Here is a 12112-nt window from a genome sequence, read left to right as displayed (position 1 = left end):
GCAATCTAATACAATCAAATCAAAAGAGTCCCTTTGAACACATTTATGAAAGGGGCAAGCACTTGTTTGCTGTTGCTGGTTAGGTCTTATAAAACAAATGATCCTGGTTAAATCAAAAAGCTACCATGACCTAGGACTGGACCATCAGGTTCAAATTAATGAGCTATTTGAAAGATGTTCCCACTCCCCATCGGCTCTGATAGGAGCCGATAGCCCTGTAAAACAGAGTCAGGCAAACCACAGTTACATAAAATGACTTTTCAGTTTCTGCACTCTATTACCCTTTACTAGTCGAGGAAAATGGTGTGATTTCCTGATTACTAAGAAAGCACACGAAAATCTTGCCTCCCCAATCTGAGCCAGTCCTGGACTAGTAATGAACAAAGCCAGGCCATCTGCTCAGAATATCATTACCACTTTGGTCATTCAGGCAAGGGATATATATCTGTTCTCTTTCCAGGAGAGGTTTAAGATGGGGAAATTGAAATAAGTGTACAGGAAGAGCTGTTTTAGCAAATAGAATTTCCTGGTGAACGGCTTATTTGTTACACTAATTCGCTACATCATCTTAATTTTCATATTGGCCCCAGATTTAACCTTTGGCGTTTTCATTTTATAGAACATTAAAAAAAAAAAAAACAATTCCAGAGTTTCTACAGTAAATGCTTAGGAAGAAAACCAGCCATGCGGGTGCTGTGAGTCACCCATCACCCCCACCCTGCTTCCTGGTGACTCTTCATTGGAAAAGCAGAATATTGGGGCTGAGCTAACATTTCTTCCTGGAATCACACTATGCCTCAGGCCATGTTAATTTCCTGAACTAAACAGTCTCTAATCTGCTGAAAGGCAGCTGGCTAACTGCTGGTGTCTGGCAAGTCCCCATCTGTCCCCTTTCTGGGGTCTCTTCCTGCTGCCTCCACTTTCCCTTTCTCTCAAGCAGGCGTCTCTCTTTGTTTTTAGGGGTCTTTCCCCCTGAACTTTCCCCTCTATGCCTGTGGACTTGAGCTCGTGTCCTTTCTCCCTTGCGGACCTCAGGCTTTGTCTAAGTGACAAGACACAGTTGTGTGGACTGTAGTTACCGCGCCGGTGATGGTGGAGATGATGACGGCGATGGTGGAGATGGGGTGCTGATGGCTGGGGAGCGCAGGCTGGGCAGCGTGGCAGGAGGATGGACCGCGGAGGCGGTGGAGAGTGGGGTGCGGAAGGGTTGGAGTGCAGTGGGATTGCAGGTGGGAGCTGTCCACGCGCCGAAGTGCTGAAACGCCGCAGCCATGGCATCGCTAGAGCGGGGACGGGCGGGGAGGCGCTGAGAACACAGAAGGAAGAAAAAGGCAACAAATACCTTCACACCGCCGCCCAGGCTTGCTTTGAGAATGTGTTTCTGCAGGTGTCCTCGCGGCTGAACTGGGTGGGTGAGATCCCCTATCCTGGCAGTTGGAGCTCAGATTTCTCTAGAAAGCTGTGAATGAGAGCCGGAGCTGCACGGGGCTGTGATTTGGGTAGGAGGCGTGTGCGCCAGAGACTGTGTCCTTCCACACCAAGCCTGGCTTTCCCCTGGGTCCTAAATGCCTCCGCAGGTTGTTCTCGCCCATTCCGGCAATACGGTACTACTAAGAATTGTAATTTGTTCACACCTGGGACAGAAAGTAAAGGAAACTATCACTCCCCACATTTAAAGCGGAGTCTTTTAGACAGTGTATTTCAAGTTCCAAAATAGACCAGTCCTGTGTATGTAAACCTGACAGATGGTAGGGCATCATATGCCTATGGAAAAAATAATTATTTTATTAGCAAATGACGTTTAGAAAATGAGCTGTTGGAAAAAGCTCAAATTAAGGCCCCATCTTGTCAAAATAAGTACACGTAAGTTAAATCCACCAGTGAAAATTAAAACACTTACAAAATAACTAAAAGGTACATATTTTAATGATCTCAGGATATGTAACATTTTCTAAAAAGAATAAAAAAAGAAATCACAAGAAAAAGGTCAACAAGTTTGAATGCATAAAATATTTCTTAATGCCAAAATGTCAAAAAATATAAATTACTACTTGGAAAAAATCACAACAAATATGTATCTCATGCACAAATATTTCATAATAAAGAGAAAAATGCCGAAGAACCAACAAACATATTTTAGAAATCAACTTCACCACTAAAAAGGAATGCCTAATTTGATATATAGCACCAAAGAAATACCAAAAGAAGAAAGGAAGAAAAGAAAAGATCACTGATGCCGCTAAGACACTACTGAGAAAATGTACCCTTCCCACAGATCCACTCAGGATGCATTTCCAGAGTCCTAAAATGTGTATGACACCCAATCTTGGGATTCTATTCAGCACTCTGTGTAGATAAAGATTTATGCATGTAAATTTCATTTCTGATCATAGAAGCTATCAGAACCAATAAAGTTAATTTTATACAGGATGTAAGATTTTCCACATCAAAGCTGCACTTCTGAAGAGTAAAGACAAAAAGAAATGCTTGCAAAATAGAAAAGAAGGAGACTAGACATTAAGCGTAACATTCAGCTTCCACCTCTCAAGGCTGGCAGGATCATGGGGTGGTAAGAAGACATAATACGTAAGTGTGCTTTTTGCTAAGGTGACTCAATTTTCTTCCATGTGTTTGCCTAAATTTACCACATTTACTTAAAAACTGAAAGCTTGAGTCTTTTTCCTGGATTCCTACTGTATATTTCATCAAAACTATAATAATTTATATAATAATTATAGCTCTCACATGGTATTGCTCCCTCCCTCTCCCTTCCCCCTTCCTGTCCCTCTCCCCACTCCTTCTCCAAGTCCCTCTCCCTCCTCCCTCTTCTTCCCCTTCTTCCCCCTCCTTCTCACCCTCCCTCTCCCTCCTCCCTCCTCCTCCTCCCTCTTCCTTCCCTTCTCCCCCCTCCTTCTCCCTTTCATTCTCCTTCTCCCCTTCCCTCTCCCTCTCCTTCTCCCTCCCCCTTTCTTATATGTGTTATGTGTAACTCATGTGTCAGAGGGCAGCTTTGTTCACTGATGCTTGCTGCCTGGAACTTCACAGTGTTCAATCCATGTGTCCTGAGTGGAAGAGTACCTGGGTGAATGGCATAACACACAACACATATAGGTGTATTTAAAGTATTTGATGAAGCTATGATTTTATGTGGAAATTGATCTGATCAGACTTATCCTATCAAAATGGTCTATGGGGGATGCTGAGATTTCATTGCTTAAGCTTAGTTGGAGGAGAGTCTTCAAAAGCACAGCTCAGCTCATCATAGACACATGCAAAGACACTAAATAAGAACTAGTCTAAGAAAACGCTTTCCCCAAAGAATTCCCACTTGTGCAATTTTCATTCAAACACATACATACTTTGATTTTTGTCTCTTACCCTGCCTTTCTCCACCCCTGATCTACTTCATGTACTGCAGTAGCCCTTTTGTCTCATGCCATGTTTTTTCCTTTTATAGATTGTACACATGAGAAAACATGTAATATTTGTATTGTCTGAATCTTCCTTATTTTGCATAACATGGTGATCCAGTTGCACCCATTTGGGGGCAAGTTACATGGATTCATTATTTTGTTTTCAAAAACTATAATTTTCTTTATCCATTAATCTCTTAATGGGTATCTAGAGCAGTTATGCAATTGGCTATTGTGAATAGCATTGCAGTAAACACATTTGTGCGGACATTTCTTGGTACGTTGACTCGGATCCCTTTAGCTGCACCTCTGGTAATGGTACAGCTAGATCACATGGCAGTTTTATGCTAAGGTTTTTGTGAAATATCCATGTTTATTTCCTTGGAAATTGGACTAATTTATATTCCCAACAACAGTACACAAAGATTTTTTTCTCCCAATCCTTGCTAGTATTAATTTTTGTGTGTGTGCTCTTGATAATGGCCATTCTGACTAATAGTCTATTTTTTCTTGATTTATGCCCTTTTAACAGTGTTGTGGGCTGAATGTGGTGACACAGGCTTATAATGCTATGCCTTGGGAATCTAAAGTAGGAGGATGTAGGTTGAATGTCAATCTAGACTATAAATAAATAAAGACCCTGTTTTGATATTTTAAAAAAGTGCTGTATTTTCCTTCTTCCAAGGCGCAGTATTAACTGGCAACACCCCCATACTTCTTTGATTCTATCCAGATGAACATAAATATAAGTCACGATGTGGGTATTTCAGAAGTGTGTAATTTTAAAATTGTTTTTCTTGAAGTTTACCAGTACTTCAATGCCTCTGTTTGACCAGTGTTGTTACCTTTTGGATAACCTTCACTATTGACCAAGACATTTGAATGACACCACGGATAATAGAGATAGGTTTTATATACACTTTCTAAATGGTGAGATAGAAAAATTATATTTATATGTAGGAAAAATAATATTTATGTGAACATATATGCTAACCATATGAATGTTGATGGTACTCTGCAAGTTGGGAAAATCATGACACCACAGGTCATCAAGAGATGGATGGTGACCATAAAAGCTACCTACTAGAGGAGTACAGTCCCATGTCCTAAAGTTTTATATCCAAGCTTAAAATTTAGCTTCACTGAAAATAATGTAAAAAGGCCTTTTGTTTTGGCTTTATCGGTTTGGGAGACAAAACTGCATGTAGCCAAGGCTATCCTTGAACTTACTGGCACGCAAAAGGATGGCCTTGAATTCCTGGTTTTTCTCCTCTGCCTCCCAGAATTATAGGCATGTGTCACCTAGCTCAGCTTGACCAAGTCAGTTTTACTGATTATTAGATTAGATATGTCTGATGTATGTGAACATTCACTTTCTCCAAAGTGCCAATGAAACAGTACCCTTTTCCTTCACACTCTACTTGTTAGTTCTATGTTGTTTATAATCCCATCTCTCTAGTCCAGTGATTCTCAACCTTCCTAATGCTGTGACCCTTTAATACAGTTCCCCATGTTTTGGTGACCTCAATCATAAAATTATTTTATTGCTACTTCATTTTGCTACTGTTATGAATCATAATGTAAGTATCTGATATGCAAGATACCTAATATTCAGCCCCCAAGGCAGTTACAACCCACAGAATGAGAACCACTGGAATGGAATAGATTATATTATTAAATGTGATAGGGTCTGTTCTATTTTTAAATTCTTACATAATTCAATTTAAAATTCTTACATGTGGATTTCCTATGTTGGGCTTTTCTTCTGTTTTCTAAGGCCCAGGGTGTCTTTGTTCACAATTTTTCCTAATAATGGCAAAACCAAAATTAATCTTCTCTGGTGGATTTTTCTTGCTTAGCCTCTGTGGTGGTTTGAATGAGAAGGGCCCCCCATAGGCTCATATGTTTGGATGCCTAGTCATCAGGGAGCAGAACTTCTTGGGAGGGGTTAGGAAATGTTGCTTGTTTTGGAGCAGATGTGGCTTTGTTTGAGGAAGTGTGTCACTGAGGGTACACTTTGAGGTTTCAGAAGCTCAAATGAGGCCCAGGGGCTCTTTACATGGTGCTGCTTGAAGACACGGGTGTAGAACCCTCAGCTACCATGTCTGCCTGGGTGCTACCATGCTCCCCACCTCAGAAGCTGTAACAAGCCCCAGTTAGATGCTTTCTTTTATAAAAGTTTCCATGGTCATAGTGTCTCTTCACAGTAATAGAACACTGACCAAGACAGCTCCAATTGACAGCGTGCTGATATTTTCTACTCTGCTCACACCCCTCTTACTCCTCACACTGCAGCTGCCTGAGTGTTTGCTTGTCAGGACTATCTCATGCACATCAGTGGTTGGTGACCAGGATGAGAGGACAGCCTATTCATGTGTGCATTGTTTACGCTTCCTGGCGTGCTCCTCCCTTGAGTTGCTTATATCCCCCCTCCCCCCATCTCCAAGGATCTTGTCAATGCTGAGTATACTATGATCTAAGAATGGTCAGGTTTATCTACCTGAGGGATGCCCTGAAGTTGGGAGTATAAGAATGGATTAATGCCCAGAGGAATTCTGGTCTTTATGAAAGAGGTATTAGGATAAGATAAGAATGGCAAAGCGACATGTTTCTGAACACCTGTCTAACTTGAATGTTTAAGGGCTGAAAAAAAACTTATGAGGACTAAGGTTCAAATTGTGACAATAAGAACACTCTAGCTAACTAGATCATATCTCATTCCATTTATAGCTATGTAACATATACTTCAATATATTCCTCATAAGAAATTCCTGGTGATGTTTCTATTATGTAAGGTATAGGCCAGTTTTGAAGTTCTGGAGTTTGTATCATCAGGATAGCTAGGGGATGCTGAAAGCAAAAGTGTCTCTTCAATGGCAGTGGCTTCCCATAACAATGGCTTTTTTCTTAGCCTCCACATGTGAGGTGTGAGGAGAGAAGGCGGCTTGTGCTGCATAATCGCATAAGCACCATTTGAGGGATTATTACATGAGGGAACAATAACGCCTGAGGAATGCATGCCTGCTCTTAGCACAAATCATTTCTGCGCATGGTGTGTAGCCAAAGTAAGGCTAATGGTTCTACCTGTACAAGGAGGTTGGGAGGTGGTGGCAATCCTCAAGGTGTTTCATGACGAGTCGCTGGAAACACCAGCCTATTCTTACAATTGTTCAAAACATATTAGCTTTTTTCTTACCGCACAGAACATACTGAATGCATCTCCAGAGACTCTTTCTACCACTACACCCAGCCCAGTTTCAGATCTCTAGATTGTATGAGACTATCTTATGCTCATCCTGCCCAGATGGGGATCTTCCTGTTCTAAAGATGTCGAATCTAAAAATACAATTTAGCTCCAACCCCCTCCCATAACATACCAACACACAGTAGCAGACAACGACAGAGCAGGTGGTAACAAATACTTCAACCCAAGAAGGGAAACATTGTAGAAACCTGGTCACTGGGTTTCCAGGTCTGAAATCTCACTGGGCAGGTTGTGGGAAGACTTTCTGTGCCGAGGGCTACAAGATTTGCTTCCTGGGAAGAGTTTCCCATGTTGTTGACTTGTTGTCTCTGAGGCATGGCACTGCAGTCTGGGAGAATCTTCTCGCTTCTATCACATCACTCAGACACATATAGAATGGTAATTATGGCAAGTGCACTCAGCTGAATTCCAGTTTCCAAGTTTAATTTCCATCTCAATACGGCTGAGATCAGAGCAAACACAAAGTTCTTTGGACAGACCTATAAGTCAATAGTCACGGTGTCAGAGCTGGAGAGATGGGTCACAGGTTAAGAGCACTGGCTGCTCCTGCAGAGAACATGGGTTTGGTTCTCATTACCCACATCGGGAAGTTCATTACCTCCCGTAACCCAAGTTCCAAGAGGTTCAACACTCCTGGATTCTGCAGGCATCAACGAACATATAAGGCATCTATGCATGCAAGCATGCACACGTACAAGTAAAGAGATAAACATCTGTAAAACCACAGAATTAAATAGTTAAACATTCATGCATTTATTTCCTTAAAAGACTAACTAGATTAGCAAATTTAAGAAATAAGAAAGCTAAAACTAGACCCTTAAATTGAGCAGTCTTTCTGTCTTAAGCACTAGCAGAGGGCTCCTGATGAGTAACTACAAGAATTCAATGTTTCTTGGGGACATCTGGAGAACTGACTTCACAGACTGGCCCACTTGCTTCTACCAGCTTAGACGTGGACGACAGTGGTATATCTCACATTCTTTTGGTTCAAAGTTTCACTCAGACTTCCTAAGGTGGCTTGAATGTTCCTGGATTGACACATTCTGATCTCTTCCAGGCAAGGGGACTATGTGCTTATCAAGGTAAGCTAGCTTCCTTTGGGATGATATTAAAGAGTTTATGATGAAATTAATTTCACATCTTGCAAACTTCCTACATAAGATAGTTACAAGCTAGTGCTTCCAAAGATGACGAGGTATCTTTTACCATATTTTGAAACAAATATAGCTTGATATCCTTGGAAGTAGGGGGACACTGGTTGCCAGGCCATTGCAGATACGTACCATGCACGGTCTCTTTTACTCCAGGCTCGTAGTTTCCTTTAAATTAAGGCTTCCTGAGGACTTTCAAGGTTCATCTTGGGTTTGATTTAGTAAGTCAGTGTTCCCATAACTGTGCCAAGGTCTTTGCAGGCAAGGATCTTGGATCTGCTCTATTTATTTGGCGTCTCACTCCAAATTTCTCTCGTTCGTAAGTCTAAACCCTCCACCAGATGTTGTTGAGACATTCTAGCTTACCAGGAAGTTTTAAGTGGTCAGGAAAGAGAGACCTCAAATAGGATTCTTACCATAAAAGGGAGGGGGATGGTTTCAAAGGTGTTTTCTCAAATATTTTCTTTCTTTTCTAAGAATTTTTTTTGTATTTGATGCTATCAATTAATTATATCATTTCTACCTCTATTTTCCTTCCTCTAAACCCTCTTAGATATCTCTCCCATCTCTCTTAAAAATTCATGGCCTCTTTTTTCCAATAATTGTTGTTCTATGAATATCTGTATGTGTAAACATATGTATCTTCCTAAATGTATTGCTCAGTCTGTATGATGTTAACTGTATTGATGTTTTCAGGGCTGATCATTTGGCACTGGATGACCAGTTGATGTGCTGTTCCCTAGGGAAGACTGTCTCTCCCACTCCCAGCGTTTTTTCGCTGCCTGTAGCTCTTTGTGTGGGACCGAGTCCTCATGGTTTCCCCATCCAGTTTAGCATGTCTGCTGTCCTTATTCAGCTCATGTTTAGGCAGCCATGTAGCTGAGACTTTATGGGTGTAGCTTCTGGTGTTGCTAGGAGACGCAGTCTCACAGAAAACTCCCTGATCCTCTGGGTCTTACGATCTTTCAATTCTCACTTCCACAATGTCCCCCACACCTTAGGTGTGCAAGTTATTTTGTAGACCTATCATTTAGGACCAACTGGCACAACTCTATATATTTATTAGCTGTGATTTTTTTTTCAGTAATAGTCTCTATCTGGTGAAAGTCCTTGAGGTGAAGATTACCCTTATCTGAGATATAAGGGCAAATAACAGACTATAATTAGGGACTATGCTGGGTTAAGAGAGTGGTGTTTGTAAGTTCTCCTCCAAGATCCATGACTTCACTACTGAGTAGTTGGCTAGGTTTCAAATGCTTTCTTAATTTACCCCTTTTATTTTGAAAGCAAGAATTAATTGGTTTTTCCAACATGTCAAGACCTTGAATTTCTAGAAGCCTGTAGTCTTTTTTATTTATTTTTACAAAACCAGCCCATTTGTTTTATTATTGTCTTGAAAATGCAGCAAATAATATGGCCTGCACACTAGGATGATGTGCAAATCCTGTAAACACACAACCTTACTCCTGAGGTATTGCAGGTAGTTTTGTAAAGATCTTTTTAAACTTTCATTTATTTATTTATTTATTTATTTATTTATAAATTTTTTGAAACAGTGTTACTATTTGTATCCCTAGCTGTCCCAGAACTAGTTCTGAAGACCAGGCTGCCCTTGCACCTCCAGAGATCTGCCTGCCTCTGCCTCCTAAGTGCCAGGAATATAGGTGTGCGCCACCACCACCCAGCTTTCTTCTTCTCTCTTTAATATGTGTGAGTGTTTGCCTGGATACACATATGTGTATGTGCCTGGTGCCTCCAGAGTGCAGAAGAGGGTGTTAGATCCCTTGAAACTGGGGTTACAGGTGATGGCTATGCACAGCAAGTGGCCTTAACTGCTTAGCTATTACTCCAGCCCCAGAGTCACAGGTTTTAACCAAGTGTTTTATCATTGGATAATGACTGTTCCTCTTCCTGATTTTCCTCTCCACTCCCTAACCACGTATTACTAACAACTCTCAACACTACATGGCTTGTTTCCTCAGAAATAATTTTCAGGAAATTATATCTGTGTTAAACTAAATAACACCAAAGACAACTGAAGTTTAACCCAACCAAGTTTTATTTCAGGTTCGAAATTCAATGCTAGTTTGCATTGGAGATAGAATACAGGGAAGAAAAGAAGTCTGCACTCCATGAAGGCAAACTTAGAAAGTTCCACCATTGTGAAAACCAGCACGGTAGGATAAATGGAAACTTGAAAACTCGCACTTAGTCCTTGTATCATCTGGACCAAAATGGATCATTGCAACACAGAGATGACAAGAGAGAATGATGACAAAGGGAAGACAGACCATTTAGGACCATGTAGGAGAAGCCAAAAGTACAGACTAATAGTACATGATTACATACCGCTACTCGCCCAGAGGAACACGGGGTGGCATCAAACAGCAGGGTGTTTAGAAATCCTTAACAGAAGGAAAGAATAAAATAACTCAGTCTGTACTGAATGTCCACAATGCATCCAAGTAAGAAGTCCAACAACCGTCACCAAAATTATCACTGCTCAGACTTGAAACCAGACAGGCTCAGTATTCGGTAACAGTATGGCTGAGGGAAAGAGCGTGAGGACTGGAGACAGTGTTCACTCAGATCCTGTCTGGCTGAGAGAGCTCATAGCACTGCGAAGATAGGACAGTACATGAAGGACTATCTTCTTCCCCTGTCATGCAAAATTCCCATTCCAGACCAAGTCCTCAGATGCCCTGGACCCATTGCCAGCTGTTTCTGTAAAGCATCACAGTGGATGAGAACAGGGAGGAGGAGAACTGTTGAAATTCTGAGACCTAGGGAAAGCATTGTGGGTTTGTTTCCTTTCCCAGGGGTTTATTTTCTTCAAATCTTCCTTCCATTATCCTAGCCATGTGAAGCAGCCTGTTGTGTTAATTTGAAATGAATTTCTATTACTGGTATGGAAATACTTCAGTGCCATTTGGCTGAGTTTTCTGGAGTTATCTTATTCACTAGGCTATAATTTCTCTCTGGAAGGCAAGTTGTCCCCAAAATATTCCCTCTTAAGGAATGCCTACCTTTGGGAGAAGGAAAAAACATTGAGCCACCATGGGTACCCCCTACCTCCACTAGGATTTGTCTTCATACCACCCAATGAGATTGTTTTGGGGAATTCTACTTTTTCTCAAGCAGATCTCACATTGTTAGAGTAAAAGAAACAACTATTTCGATCTATATCACCACCAAACTACTCCTGATAACAGTACATTTTAGAGAGGAATTATTACATCATGGTATGTTTCAGTATCTTTTGGATAATAAAAAAAGATTCAATTTTCATTTAAGTAATTAAGTGGAAACTTTTTTAAAGATATCCAGTACATAATGGTAACATAGCTGAAATTTCTCAACAAGTCCTATCTACTAACATTAAAACGGTTTAGAGCATTATTTCATTGGACATGCACCACAGTTCCATGAGGCAGGTACTTCTAGTATTTCCATTTTGTTAGGGAAACTGAGTCATGGAGTTTAAGTCTTGTGTTTAAGTAATATACCTTAATATTTGAGCAGCTAATCCAAGTCTGTCTTTCCCCAAGGCCAGTATCCCGGTAGAGCGGGTCAGAAAGTAAGGCCTGGGAAGCCTTACACAAAGGCAGCAAAGGAGCAAGTGAGAAAACCCTTTGTACATAGTAAGGGGAGGGACAACCCTCTCCTCCACAGAGGCTGACCATTGGCATGGGTGCAAAAAACTCCAGCATCTGAAGGTGTTGTGTGGCACAGTATCATACTAAAATGCAAAACCTTCCATAGAGATAATAGACCCCCCCCCACTCCTTCTCTCTTTTTGATTTTCCAAAACATGGTTTCTCTGTATCGCCCCGGCTATCCTGGAACTTGCTCTGTAGAGAAGTCTAGCCTCAACTCAGAGATCTACTTGCCATTGTCTCCAAAGTGCTGGGATTAAAGGCACGTGCCAACACTGACTGGGCCCAAGATGGTCGAGCTTTAAGATGAAACTGAGGCATGAGATGCATGAAGTTTTATTAGAACTATGTTACAGATACAGCAGGCTCAGGAAAGCCTGTTGAAGCAGATGTCCAATGCCATGTGATGTAAAAGCTCCCCATTCTTCCCCTCCTTTGTACAACATTGTAGTTGGGCTTTGAAACTTCTCTCTTTGTTCCAGTCTGCTTCTTTCTTCTCTGATAAACTATTATCATTCCTACTACTATCCTCATGCCCCTCTCCAACTCTATGCTTTGGCACCCAAGAACCTGGAATCATGGTGCTTACTGACCAAATCCTGATATCCGTCACTCTATGACTCCCAG

General features: G+C 41.2%; 1 protein-coding gene across 3 annotated transcripts in view; it reads right to left on the bottom strand.

Annotated features, from left to right (window-relative positions):
• The window catches only part of Clvs1 (clavesin 1), a 113110-nt gene extending 111602 nt beyond the window's left edge, over positions 1-1508 (bottom strand). For 2 of the 3 annotated variants that reach the window (XM_041657019.1, XM_041657021.1), the window contains exon 1: positions 1343-1508. The gene's annotated coding sequence lies outside the window, so the exon portion shown is untranslated. Of the gene's footprint in view, positions 1-1079; positions 1267-1342 lie in introns of those variants that run through there. The other variant, XM_041657020.1, reaches the window with a different exon arrangement.
• Positions 1509-12112: the final 10604 nt, after the last annotated feature.

The sequence above is a fragment of the Microtus oregoni genome, unplaced genomic scaffold (assembly GCF_018167655.1).
Source record: "Microtus oregoni isolate MIOR12 unplaced genomic scaffold, Mior012 000008F_ref0000371, whole genome shotgun sequence".
Taxonomy (NCBI): Eukaryota; Metazoa; Chordata; class Mammalia; order Rodentia; family Cricetidae; genus Microtus; species Microtus oregoni.
This window is presented reverse-complemented; position numbering and strand designations above follow the sequence as displayed.